Raw genomic sequence first — 14889 nt, forward strand, 5'->3', positions numbered from 1 at the left:
TAGATAAATATGACAGAATACAACATAAAAGAAAATATATTGTGTAATATAAATATTTTTGAATTTTAACTTTTCTTCAGGAATTTTACAGTTTTTAAACATGATTTTCTTTTGTACAAATAAGTCAGTGAGTTGATTGCAATCAAATACAATTTATCAGAATGTTTCAACATGATTTTCTGAAGTACGAAAAGGCATTTTCACGACACATGACGCTGCTGTTGCATCTGCTGGCACAGGACATAACTAAGTCGGGCGTAATACACCATGAATCGTCATGCCTTCACGAACGTCGCCGTCCTGTAAAACCGTTAAATCTGGGCGTGGCCTGAATCATCAGCAACTGGTGCATACGACTACGCATGTTCGTAATCTCATCTCAGCGTGCACACTGTTGTCGTAAATGTTCATTACGTATGATGTCATGGTGTAATCAGCTGATTTTTCTTTTTTTTGAGGCCTGAGGCTGCGACTGATGCTGATTGGTCGCCAAACCCAGCCATTACGACTGTCGCAGTCTTGAATCGCCAATGTGTGATGTGGGCATTAGAGAAACATCGGTTAAACCAAAGATAAAGGATATGAAGAAAGAACAAAGAAAAAAAAACAAGCCAAGAATATACCTTTATCTCCTAAAACAATAGCAAAACCCATGACAGCGGATATCCAAAACACTGAAGAAGTGAAAGAGAACCACACCATAGATGATAATGATTATGTCAAGGGAGAAGAGATTACTCCATCTCCAGTAATTTGTACAAGAACAAATGAAAAAGGAAATATACATGATAATACATGTGGATGTAATGAGTGTTTTGTTGAATTGTGCAATAATAACAAAAACAATAAAAAATAGTTTAACAAACATTATAAGAAATTTTATAAATTATAGAAAAAAAGAGACCACTGATTTGAGCACCCATGAAAAAGGTTGCATGTGCATTGAGCAATTAATATATTGTAAAAAAAACAAATGAATGCCATGAGTAAATTATTAGAAAAAATCCAAGATGATAATACAAAGAAAAAGAAAGTAAAACTCGACAGCTATAACTATTTTCAATAGCTATATTATACAATGGAACAAAAATGGTCTACAGACCAGATTACATCTAGAAGAAATACAAAGATTACTAAAAGAATATAAACCGATGATATTATGTTTACAACATGCCAACAAAAATGTGTCAACAATAGGGAGATACACGCTATCCCTCCGTGGTTTATTCCAGCAATAGATGTCTGCATTAAAGAGACAGAGAAGAAAGGTCGTCCGGAAGAAGAAGTCAGGAACAAGTTTTTGGAGCATGATGAGAGGCACATAAATGACAGGAAAATCTATACTGACGGATCAAAATCGGAAGATGGAGTAGGATGTGCAGTGGTGTGTGAGGGGGAATCATATATAAAAAAGTTATCAGACTCCTCATCGATTTTCACTGCTGAAGCAACAGCCATAGTTGATGCTTTAAATCTTGCATCTGGTAAGAAATTTAAATCCACAATAATATATAGTGACTCAAGGAGTGCTTTAGAAGCCCTAAAGAAGTTTAACCCTACCCATCCCTTAATTCAAAAGGCTCAGGAATGGCTTTTTTATCTTTCTGTTCGCTACAAATCAGTAAAGTTTTGTTGGATTGCTGGGCACACTGGTCTAGAAGGGAACAAACTGGCTGATGGTAACGCAAAGGATGCTGCAAGATGTGATTTCTTAACTAGTAAGGTACCACATTTGGATATGTGTCCAGTTATTAGAAGATACATTCGTAAGAAATGACAACAGAGGTGGACTTTCCCCATTTTATCCACAAATAGGAAGTACAGAAATAGAAAAAGTACTGATTTTTGGAGTACAGGTGTTAATCATAACAGAAGATTCGAGATCATCCTAACACGGCTTAGGATTGGCCATACCCGCTTCACCCATAGTTATATTTTAGAGGGAGCCAGTGCCCCAGTTTGTGCTCACTGTGGTGGTCAGCTATCCGTTGAGCACATGCTGGTGCACTGTCCTAGATTTATTCGCCTAAGGGCAAAGTACTTTTTATCGGGGAAGACTGTTTTAGAAACCTAAAATGTTGACGTTGAGGTAGATAACCTTATGGGTTATCTGAGAGAATCTGATCTTTTTATTGAGATATAATCTAGCATATTTATTAAAGATTTGTCATAATAAAAGTTTATTATATATTCATTTTTTATGGCTTTTGTCTAATATCATTCTTCATTTTTTACGTTCATATTTTAACATTGAATTTTACTAGTACAGTATGGTATCATTCACCTTTTCATTATCAATCACATCATTAATTTATAAATTTCATCTTCATTGCTGTACTGAATAATCCTGATAGGCTCCGGTGCTTGGTCTTCAAGACCTAAATTTAATAATCAACCTAGTAAAAATTACAACACTGATACACTTATAGAATTACTTGACAATGCCAAGAAACCTACACTAACAGTAGGTGATTACAATGCTCGCAACTCAATATGGGATTATAATTGTTCAAACTCAAATAGAGCAGGAAGTAAAGTAGAAGAATTCATGGATTCAAATGACAGCACATAATATTCAAAAACACAAGGAACATTTTCCTCAGTAGACTTAACGCTGTGTACCTCAAGTATAGTGGACAGATTAGACTGAAATAAAGTTGATGACTTGTACACCAGTGATCATTTCCCAATATTAATTTCCTTATTACAAAATGATTCTGCAAAACATATCCCTCACTGTAACATTTATAAAGCACATTGGGAGCGATATGAATTCCACACTAGGAATATCCCAGCATTTGAGTATATACAAGATCATAATGAAACAAGTAGGTTTCTTGTTGATTTCATTAAAAATGCTGCTGATAAAGCAATACCGAACTCAAAGCCCATCCAACAAAACACAAAGTTCCATGGTGGTCTGATAAGCTAACAAAATTAGTAAAAATAAAACACTCTGTAAGGAGACGCCTAGATAATTTGAATAACAAAGTCAATAAAATGAATAAAACATTACCGATATTAGAAGGAACTTTACAAAAAATTACTATACTATTACTAGAAATTGATACATTAAAACCTCTATACAACAAAATATCTGGAAAATTTAAAAAGGAAGTAATTCTAGGAAGAATCATTTCATGGAGGAATTATATATATCAGGTCTCTCTGGTCTCTCCAATAATACTCTCATGCAAAAAATTCAGGAAAATGAATGGTACCCATGTTAAACCAGCAAGACATGCCATATTAAAAGATGGAAAAAGGATACTTGATCCAAAAGAAATAAGTAATGTAATAGGAGAAAACTTGGCAAATGTAAATAAATAGTGATAAAAATTTAGATGAACACTTCCTCGCAAAGAAAAATAGTATAGAATTAATGACAATAAATTTTTAAATGGTAGAAGATATTTATTATAAAAGAAAATTCGATATGGAAGAGTTGGAATAGGCTCTGTTGAACAGCAATAAATCTGCTACGGAGATGAAAATATTTGTTTGATCAGCCACTTAGCACTTTTGGCAAAGACACACTTATTAAAGTTTTATAATCACATATGGCTTCGAACTTTATTTCCTGATGAATGGCTTAAAGCTATAATTATTCCTATCCCCAAACCTGGAAAAGATCCCAGTAATTAAATAATTACGGACCAATTTCTTTGATAAGTTCCTTATGTAAATTACTAGAGAAAATTGTATCTGCCCGACTAGCGTGGCACGTTTGAGAAAATAAAATTTTGACTCCCACTCAATTTGGGTCACAGTGTAATAGATCTACATTAGATTCTCTGTCTAACTTGGAAGACCATTTATGCAGAGGATTTGAATGGAAACAAATTACTGTAGCTGTGTTTTTTGACACTGAAAAAGCATATACTACATGGAGATATGCAGTATTAAAAACGTCACATAAAAACAGCATCCATGGACATTTACCTAGGTTTATCCAAAACTTTCTGACAGATTGCAGTTTTCAGGTGAGAACTGATGAAGTTTTGCCCAGAACATTTCCACTTGAAAATGGTGTTCCACAAGGAAGCGTCCTTAGTGGTACACCGTTTACTTTAGCAATAAATGATATCAGTAGTAATCTACATACTGGAATAAAAAGTAACCCATATATCGATGATTTTGCCATAATATTATTCAGCATCTCGCATGAAACATGCAAAGCGAGTCATTAATAAAAGCATAATAAAAATAGATGAGTGGACCTCATCTGCAGGCTTTAGATTTTCTATACAAAAAACTCAGGCAGTAATGTTTTATAAAAATAGAAAGTGGAAGAAAGTGAAGAGATGGATATAAAAATTGGAAAACATAGTATACCAATCGGCCAAACAGCAAAAATTTTGGGATTAGTATTTGATACTCACTTCAACACTTGAACTGGAAAGCCCTCTTTCATCTTCATTACAGCACTGAATAATCCTGATGGGTTCCGGCGCTTGATCTTCAAGACCTAAATTTCATAATCAATCAATCAATATAACATACATGCAATCTTAATGTAAAAGAGCATTAAATCTAATTAAAAAACTATTGAACACTCCTTGAGGATCCGATAGACATACCCTGACCAAGCGCCGGAACCCATCAGGATTATTCAGCACCGTAATGAAGATGAAAGTGGGCTTTCCAATTCAAGTGAGTATCAAATACTAATCCCAAAAATTTTGTATAAAGCAACAGTATTGTCTATCATTGATTATGGAAGCGAAACATATGGCTCAGCATCAGATGCAACACTGAAAACGTTGGATCAAATTCATAACGAAGGCCTTAGAATAATATGTTCAGGAGCTTTACAAGTCGAATGTGGTGAACTACCTCTCTTTCTCCATAGAGTTTGTAACAATGAAGAGCACTTTGAGAATTAAGATAAGTGATTCTCCAACAAAAAGATTACTTGAATTAAGAGATGTATTTATAAACAATCGTCCATCTTCTTGCCCTGTTAGAGCTAGAAGATTGTTTGAGTCGCTGAATCAAATATACAATTGCCTTCAATAGTAAAATTACCTCCTACTTGGATTGTGAATAAAATGAGAATTTGCACACACTTAAAATATTTATCAAAAAGTTACTCATATACACCAGAACACCATAGACAACATAAATAGAGCATATAAGCCAAAAGGTCCACATTACTCAATATACAGAGACAGATCTAAATCAGAGCATGGAGTGGGATATATTGCAGTGTCCCAAGACAAAATGTATCAGTTCTCTCTACCTGATAATGCTTCAATATTCACTGTGGAATTATGTGAAAAAGCACCAGACATAAAAATAAGTAAAGAGACCTCATGTAATAATTTTGTGATTTTAAGAGACTCCAGAGTGCATAGAAGCCGTCAAACCAAAAAATAATGTTGTACAACAATTTAAGAAACAAATGAACATTCCTTCAACAAACAGATACAGAAAGAGAATGTACAGGGCGTTTCAAAATTAGAGGGCCCCCCCTACAGCATAAACTAAAATTGATATGGACAAAAACAAAAGTAATTCAGAACAGGTATTTATTTAAGTTTTTGTCTGAGTATTTAATATTTTGTGTGGCCTCCATCTGCCTGTACCACAGCCTGCATTCTTGAGGGGTATGATTTCAGCAAATCGCAAAAAAGCTGAGACTCAAACCCCATTTCCCTGAGCACTTCAGTCACCTCTCTTCGCAGGTCATCGGGGCTTGGTATACCATCATAATTCACTGTGCGCGCTTCAACACGATCCTTTAAGATACTACCAATGTTTTCACACACATTAAGGTCAGGGGAGCTATCTGGAAATTCACTTGACGAGAAGAAATCGATACCACTGTTTCAAAGCAGCTCCTGTGCCTGAAGAGCCTTGAAACATGGTGCCTTATCATGCAAAAATGTGACTTCTTCAACAGATAACATATTTTCAGGATCTTTGAGGAAAGGAAATACTCCACCAGTAAGCACAGTTTCTCTGAAGTATTCGCCATTCCATGGCTGTCCTTTTTCTTTGATGATCCACATTAACCGTTTGGCTGTGAAACAGAGAAAAATTCCCAAACATTCAGGAAATTTCACAACTTGGCGATAGCGCACGTCATTGCTGATATCATCCAACTTTGCAGCCCAAATGATGTCATTTTTATGATTTGGCTTCCTGACTGTGTAAATGAAGAATTCATCTGATGCGGCAACATGGAGAAAGTCAGCTTCATCACAATCTTTAAGAAATGAACCACAAAACCATGCACAGTCTTCTCTCTGTTGCTGAGTGATGTTGGGCTTGCTGATAACATGAAATGGCTTGATACCAGATTTTTTCAACTCACGATATACAGCACTATAACTTCTCTTCTTTCCCCTTTTTGTTTCTAGTTCAAGTGTCAATTTATGTAAAGACTTTCTTGGTCTACCCACTGCCTCAGCTATGACGTCTTTTGACTCCTGAGAAAGGACTTCAGGCCTTCCAAGATTCTCACTCTTTTTGCAATGACAGTCATATAGATTTTTGTTCCAGTTTCTTTTAACAAAGGATCCAGGAATGTGAAATGAAGGATGCGCCAGCATCCCTGGACTCTCTGAAGGTTATAGCCTGGATTCGGTCAATCCATCTGATTTCCTCCGAGTCGTTAACCATGGCTGTATCTAACTCCGTCACTCAGTCTGAAAATACAAGAAATGTAAAATGAAAAATAGCTTAATAGAAACTTAAAATAATGTACTTGGAGATAGGCTATAGCAGAAAACTTCATAACTTTCCATTTGTTCTGTGGAGGGGGGGCCTCTAATTTCGAAACACACAGTATAAAAGGCTTGTTGGCAAGTGGTTCGTTCACCAAATGGTTGGGCAGCTGTGAAATTCCCACCCCCTCTATTGAGAGTATTATTCTGCTGCATGCAATGTAGGAGGTACGGTGGGAAGGAGGTTGGGGGGGGGACTGGGTGACTAACAACAGAAAACAGTGTGCCTGAGAAAAATATTAATAGTTTTCTATTGATAATACCCACTGACTAAAGATCAAAGAGATAATACACACACACATACATATATACAGTATATAACACATTTAAGTATAAATATTTGTATATATATATATATATATATATATATATATATATATATATATATATATATATATATGTATATGTATTTTGAATACGCTTGTCCCTACAAAGCCTTAGATCCCATTTTAAGAATATGGGGAATATGAAGAAGTGTGAAGAATCTGGGAAGTCCATGTGAGAGCATTATGGTTGTTACAATTAGATTATGTATCTGGTCAAAATGGACCAGTAGATTAAAATAAATAAATAAAGAAGTATATATATCTTTAAGGTATAGCACTGGCCTACTTACTGTGTTCCTTGCACAGGGATCAAATCTGGATCTAGCTGGAGACCGGGGACTTACCATTACACCTTGCTTCGCTGACTGCAATTGCTGGGTCAGTGGGAACCTTAATAAGAAGGCAGCTGAGCTGAAAGCCTTATTTTAACAAGGAACTGTTGCAGATAAACACTTAGGGTTACTTTAAATGGAACAGATTTACATTAAACACGTCAGTCAGAAGACTGAGGAATGATAGGCAGGGAAAGTAATATTCTGCTTGGGGTTACATAATTCAGCAATTGTTCAAATACTGAAGAATCAATGGGTGATCCTCTTGAAAGGGGCCCCGATGAAGTGAGTGCAGTGAGGATGTCACTGCAAGGAGCACAAGACAAGCAGTTGTTTTCACAGCTAGAGACACCGTTTGCAATTGGAAAAATGCAAGCCGTTATGTACGGAAATTATATCGAGATTGGCGAATCAAGGGGTTGCACATGTGGTGCCAAGATATCTCGATTCTGGTGCGAGTTGCGTATGTTAACATTACACACTGGGCTAACTGAGTCAGGACTTTGAGGAATTGCACTTCAGAAAAGAGAAGGAAATTTAGTCAGGTTTAAGTTGCAGGACTGTTTGAAAGAGCCTCAGATCAGGACGTTACCTTATAATGTAGCCATGGAGAACCTTGTCGAAAAAATGCACCAGGGATGGAGGGATGAGTTCAGTGGGTCACACTTGGAAGTACTTGGGGTGGCTGCAAGGTTGCCATGTGTATGTGCTCAATAGGGAGCAGGCAAGGGGGATGTGTGTTAGATCTGGCATTAGGCAGGGTTCTGAGGCCGCAGCTGGTGCACCTCATGTCTTTAAGCCCTTCCAAATTCTGGTGACTTCTGGCAACCCATGTTTGCCAGTTTATATGGGGACTCAACTTTCCCAGTGGGTTTTGGCAGGCTTTCGTCTCCATTCGCCTTTTCATCTGAAAGGAGGCATTTCAAGTAGTCACTAGTTCTTAGGAAAGGTCAAAAGATGTACCAAAAAGGGCAGTATGGAGAGAAAGTTATGTAGGGGCTGAGTTTCTCACATATGAAAAATACTTCCTTTAATTTATAAATCAGTTTGAGAGTTGGGTTTGCTTATAAAGTGGTTTCCCATGTTACAATGTATATATATATATATATATATATATATATATATATATATATATATATATATATATATATATATATATATATATATATATATATATATATATATATATATATATCTATAAATATTATATATATATTTATATATAAATATATATATACATATATATATATATATATATATATATATATATATATATATATATATATATATATATATATATATATATATTAACTAATATTATCACAAACACAATTGTTCTGTGCATTAGTAGAATTACTAAAATATATCTCATTCCAACTGGATGGTATCTAATGGAGTATTTATTCAGAAAAAGTTACAAGTTCTTTCTTGGACAAACAGTCCACATAATCAAGTATCCGTATAGTACGGATGCTTGATAATGTGGACTGTTTGTCGAAGCTTGTAACTTTTTCTGAATAAATACTCCATTAGGTACCATCCAGTTGGAATGAGGCCCTATTAGTATATATATATATATTATCTCTAATCTTTAGTCAATGGATATTATCAGTAGAAAACTGTTAATATTTTTCGCACGTACGAGATATCCCTGGGCACATTGTTTTCTGTTGTCAGGCTCCTGGTCCCCCCTCCCCCTCCCCCCTCTCCTGCGCTGCGTGAGGCAGAATGTCGCTCTCAAAAGCGGGGTTGGAAATTTCATAGCAGGCCAACCCATTTGGTTAACGAATCCACTTGTCAATGAGCCTTTTATATCTCCCTTTCTGCATTTGTTTGTTGAAGGAATGTTTATTTGATACTTGAGGTGACTGGCGATGATCCCAAGAGAAGAAGAAGAAGAAGAACCATTTGGAAATCTGTTTTATATTAGTCTCTCATCAGCCAATGGGGAAATTGCTCTTTTCAAAGCCTTCCATCCATTGGCCGAAGGTTAAAACTTTTCAGCCGGTGAGAGAAGGCGATAGAAATGGTTTCTTTCTAGGATGTGATAGAGGACTGGCCAAGAGAAAACCTTGGTCGCCTACTCGTCTAAGTTGAGCAGTTAACCTTAATGGGCAGCCATGATGGAGGAACGACAGTCTAATCCTTAGACAACATAGACTCTAAGCTGTCTGCTGTTTCCTTGGTGATACTGATAGCAGCTTCTGATATTTTTTCAGTGAGTGCCCTTTCCTTGCCTGCAATTCTGCGCAGCTTTAAGTTGATATCTGGTGGCGTTCATCTGGCTGCAGGTATTTATTTCAAATTGTTTGGGTAGGAATCTCCCCAGTGCTCCTTAGAGACCAGTGACCACTGTCGTTTCTGCTGGTAAACTGCAATGAAATGAAGGTGAAAATCTGTTCAGAAAACCTACAAATGGCAAGGAATAAACTGATAAATTTGTAATCTCAGGCTAATTCCTTGAATCAGTCGGTGCTGCGAGATGTACAGTCTGTGTTTGAATGGAAGAAGGCTGTTCATGAAGGTCCTTCCTTTTGTTGTGCCTTTTCTGCCGTGAAAGGTCAGTGAAGTCTGTCCTACTCGATCGTAGGCCCTGGGGGTAAGGTGACATCACAGGGGTGGATTTTGTTGCCCAAACAAGCCCTTCGTGTACAGTTCGTGGGAGGTAGTGCCGCACTTAAGGTTCTTTGCGGTGTCCCTTCGGCCCCTAGCTGTAACCCCTTCCATTTCTTCTACTGTACTTCCATTCATGTTCTCTTTCTTCCATCTTACTCTCCACCCTCTTCAAACAATTTCCTTTCCAGCGCTGAATGACCTCATAGGTACCAGTGCTTGGCCTTTGGCCAAAAACTTAATATTGCATTCCATTCGTATACTTGAGCATTCATTTCTTTCGTGAAGGCTTGAGACACTACAGCCACACCCACGAGCCATTAAGGCTGCGTGATTTTGGCACCAAAAGTAAACCATGGATTCTTTTACTTCAAATTTCTATTGCGTGCTTAACTATTTCACACGAGAATACTCTCTCTCTCTCTCTCTCTCTCTCTCTCTCTCTCTCTCTCTCTCTCTCTCTCTCTCTCTCTCTCTCTCTCTCTGTGTGTAATTTCACTTAATTCTGCTGCAGCTTGTTGCTAGATGTCAGTGGCCAGTCCCAGTAGCATAATTTCTCAGTGTCAAGTGTAAAATTTGCTTTTAAAGACCGAAGCTGTGAAATATTATACATAATGAGATTGTACAACATTAGAACACCTTGTGTGACATGAGTGAGGTCAGGGGTCGCATTTTCATATTTGTTGCAAATGGCAAATGACCAGCATGTCCAGGCAGTGAGCCAAAAAGGTACATATGTTGAGAGTAAAAGTGAAATACGTCATTTACATAAACATTGCCACCATTCAAAATGCAACGCTAGTTTCGAGTGAGAATAGTGGTTATCAATATGCCTTTTTGCTTGTTTAGTTTTTGCATTCGGCGACCAAGTGTACCTTGGTGTTCCCCTACTTCCGTTGTGGGGGTGCCGTTTGTTTTGGGAGGGAGGGTTTCAACTTTTAGTAGGAAATAGTACTATGTAATTAGCGAAGGATCCCTTGGCTGCCTTAGCCGGCAGTATTTTATTTTATTTCGAGCTCTCTCTCTCTCTCTCTCTCTCTCTCTCTCTCTCTCTCTCTCTCTCTCTCTCTCTCTCTCTCTCTCCCAGGGGCGTTCCTAGACATTTTGGGGCCAGGGGCACAGTCCCATTTGGGGCGCCTCTTGTGGGGTGGGAGGCGAGCAGTTGGCCAAAGCAGCTGGGGGATTCAGGGGTAATTTTTAGAATATGAGCAATTGTAGGATCATTTTAAAGGCACTTGTATATGCAAATTTCAGAAATTTAGCTTGTCCTGTCATAGCAGCAATGGTTAAATTTCGCATTTTGGGGGCCCCCCTCAGAATAATTTACTGTCTTGACAAAAACAATTTGTGCACAATGACATAAAAAGAAAACTTAATGAAAAAGGAAACTTGAAGCGTGTTGAGGTGTGTATAAATATATAAGTTTTTCGTCCTTTGTAGAAAATTTATTTGCGATATTGTGCATTTTGAATAAAGAAGGCAAAATTGAATAGTTTTCTTATGCCTTATTTAGTCTCTCTCTCTCTCTCTCTCTCTCTCTCTCTCTCTCTCTCTCTCTCTCTCTCTCTCTCTCTCTCTCTCTCAGGACCTCTTAATCTAGTCAGGAAGAACCAGAGTCCGTTGCAAATAATTTCGGTGTCTCATAACACTGTTGATGGCTCACCTTTTAAGATTAAAACGTTAACGTTATCGCTATTCCAGGAGTGTTAAGAATCGACCACTAGACCCATTGGTCGTGCTCGAGAGTTTTCTGTGGCTTATTTATATAATTGCAAAATGTGTTAGTGTTGCCATGTGTCCATTGACATTGTCTGTCTGTCCTTGTCTGTCTATGTCCGTCCGTCCGTTTCCTGTTAGCGTTTCTTCTCCACTAGGCCTAATGCAAGAGGTGGAGACTGTAAATTGTGAATTGTGTAGTTGGTCTAACGGCCGTCTGTGGGATGCATGCCGCCGTCTTCTTAACAATCTCTTTGTGACTTCAACTCTTCATAATTACTATCATTCCTCTGGCTTTACAGTTATTTTGATGTTGAACAGCTACATATTTGTACGGTTCGTGTGGAACGTGAAAACATTAGATGATAATGAAGACCGTTATTCGAAATGAGCCACAAAAGGACACTCATGAATGTAACTGTGCAATGGTTGAATTTATCGAACTGATTACTGGGTGAGTGGCAATAGGAATTTGGGTGATGTCATGCCCTCACTTATGCAAATTCAGTCAATTCCTCGGTTGGAATATAATTATGAGGTTTGTGACAGAAGGTTGAGGTAAAAGAGGGTGGGGTAACTGCTGCTTCTACTAAGGCAGTGGTTTTCAACCTTTTTGCGCCCATGCCCAATTTTTGGCTTTCCTAAGTACTCATGGCCCACTGCCCTTCAGAAATGTGTAATGATGATATATAATTATTATAAAGCATTTTCAGAACAATGTTGTTATACATTTTCATTTATGAAAGAAAGCACAGGCCTGCATTTACAGTGAATAAATTTTGTGCGTTGTAATCAAAACTCAAGTTACACTTTTACGACCATAATAGAAATATAAACAATAGTACTCTGTTATGCCATGTAAAATACTACTTCAGTTTTGCAGCTAATGTGATGGTTGCTTGCTTTTTAACTACAAGAGTATCAATTTGTGGGACAGTTGTTGATAATGCACATCTCATATCATGCTCCACCTCCAAGCGATTTCGTGTTTTCGTTTTTATTTGTAATAAGGTCGAAAAGCCTGACTCACACAAGTAAGTTGATATACTTGCTTGTGACCAGAATTCCCGTACAGAATGTTCTTAAAATCATTCCTTCATACCTGAATCAAATCTCATTTCCATAAATTCATCTTGGTCAGAGTCGGAAATAATATCTGGTTCTACATGAAAAGGGTTTCTCACAAGTGACAGATCTATTACTTCAAGATCAGGAAAGTACCTGGGAAATTCTTGGCACAAATTTTGAAGGTGACTGATTATTTCGTCTTGGAGGCAAGACTCTATTTCTCCTTCTTTTCCTTCAGCAACTTCAGAAAACTTCTCTCACATAGCAAAATTACCTGAGCTAACTTTCCTAGTCCAATTCTTGGTCTTAGCGACAAGAGCACTAAATGTATCAACAGAGTGAATCACTGTTGTGTCTTTACCCTGAAGCTTCAGATTAAGTTTGTTAAGCTGGTCGAATATGTCAGCTAAGTATGCTAAACGTGGTTCCCAAAGTGGGTCACTGAAAAAATAGTCTCCGTGTCTTGCATTTCCAAAAATATCTTTAGCTCTTCTCCATTATAAATACCTGGTATATCTTTTTTTGCTTGTTTATTTTGCTCTTCATTATTTCTAGATTTTTCATGTTTTTAAATAGTATTTTGAAGATGTCTGTGCCATGACACCCCTCAAAACTGCCCTTGGCCCACAGGTTGAAAGCCACTGTACTGAGGGTTGTCTGGTTATTTGGGGCCTTTTTCTTGCCAGCAAGTCGGTTTCCGAGGTACAAGGACTGGTGCTTGTGTCAGCCTTGATGGGTTTGTCTTTGCCTTTCCCTGTGCAATGGGCTCCAGTCGTGACCAGCATTTTAAGCCTTACCTGGCCCGGAACTAGGCCTAGTCTTCTTCTGAAAGTAGCAAGCAAACTTGGAGAATGGCTGCACATCTCGAAGGGCGTCAGCGATGTAGGGGAGTTGCAACAGAGGGTCCTCCAGAAGGGGCTCTGTCCGTTAAGAACAGATGCTGGATTTGTAAGAGTTGTTCATTCGGACCTAATAATTTATTATAATTTTTTTTAATTGATCTCCTCTTTCTGTATTTCCTATTACCTTCTGTTACTGTTACTGCATTTTCAAATTGGAAGTGAATAGGGCCATTTTGAATAATAATAATAAGCCTGAATTTCAGGTCAATGTTTTGTTAAACAAAATGGCAGTTTCAACAACATTTATTTTATATAGAAGAAGGTTTTCATCTTTGATAAGACTTGAATAATAATAAATAATAATAATAATAATAATAATAATAATAATAATAATAATAATAATAATAATAATAATAATAATAATAATAATAGGCCTTTAGTAGGTCCACTTTGCCGGTGGAGGGCGGAGAGCTTCGTCATTATTATAATAACCGGCAGGCGCAGGTGGTGGGTGGGTCTGCTCTTCTCAGAACGAGCCCTGGTGTCTCTCGATAGTTCCAAGGGCGTCAGTTACTTGCAGCAGTCGAGGAATAACCTAGTAAACAGCAGTAGAAGGGCGACTGTATAAGCCGTGAACTGTCTCAACAGCTGTAAGCCCAAGCCGACGTGTAAGGCAAGGTGGAATGTAGCTAATGCTGTTTCACACCGAACATGTGCCGAGAGAGTTGAAGTCAGCAGGGAAATGAAATTTTAGTAGAACTTCCCAGATACTTCACAAGTAGGCCTATATCCAAACACACTGCAAAACTTGAAGCACAGACTAAAATGAATACATTGAAGGGATTGACTACACTCAAATAAATGTGTAAAAGATAAGTTTCAGAATTTTCTGACGTATGACAGTGTCTTGCATTTGACCAATTCTCTCGGTATTTTTTCTTTTACTTTTAAAGTGTGTAGTTATACTGGGTCACGAACTTCGTTTCTTAATGTTGACCAATATTTGGTGGCGACTGGGGCCCAAATATTTAAAGAGTTTAGTTGATAATCGTACTTTGCTCATATTATTAATTAACTGTTACGATCTGCATGAACACTAGATGCAAGGATTGAAACTGATGCAGAATCAGATTCATTTCTTGTCGAAAACATAGGTGTCATTGGAGAAATTATTTCATTCTTGGACGTTATAAAATCCCACATTCTTGGCCATATTCGTTGCTTGTATGAATGGCATACAGTGACAGTTTCATATGAACTG

General features: G+C 37.4%; 1 long non-coding RNA gene across 1 annotated transcript in view; it reads left to right on the forward strand.

Moving 5' to 3' along the window:
- The window catches only part of LOC136856042 (uncharacterized), a 72981-nt gene that overhangs the window by 25974 nt on the left and 32118 nt on the right, over positions 1-14889 (forward strand). The window lies entirely within an intron of this gene.

This window comes from Macrobrachium rosenbergii, chromosome 34 (genome assembly GCF_040412425.1).
Source record: "Macrobrachium rosenbergii isolate ZJJX-2024 chromosome 34, ASM4041242v1, whole genome shotgun sequence".
Taxonomy (NCBI): Eukaryota; Metazoa; Arthropoda; class Malacostraca; order Decapoda; family Palaemonidae; genus Macrobrachium; species Macrobrachium rosenbergii.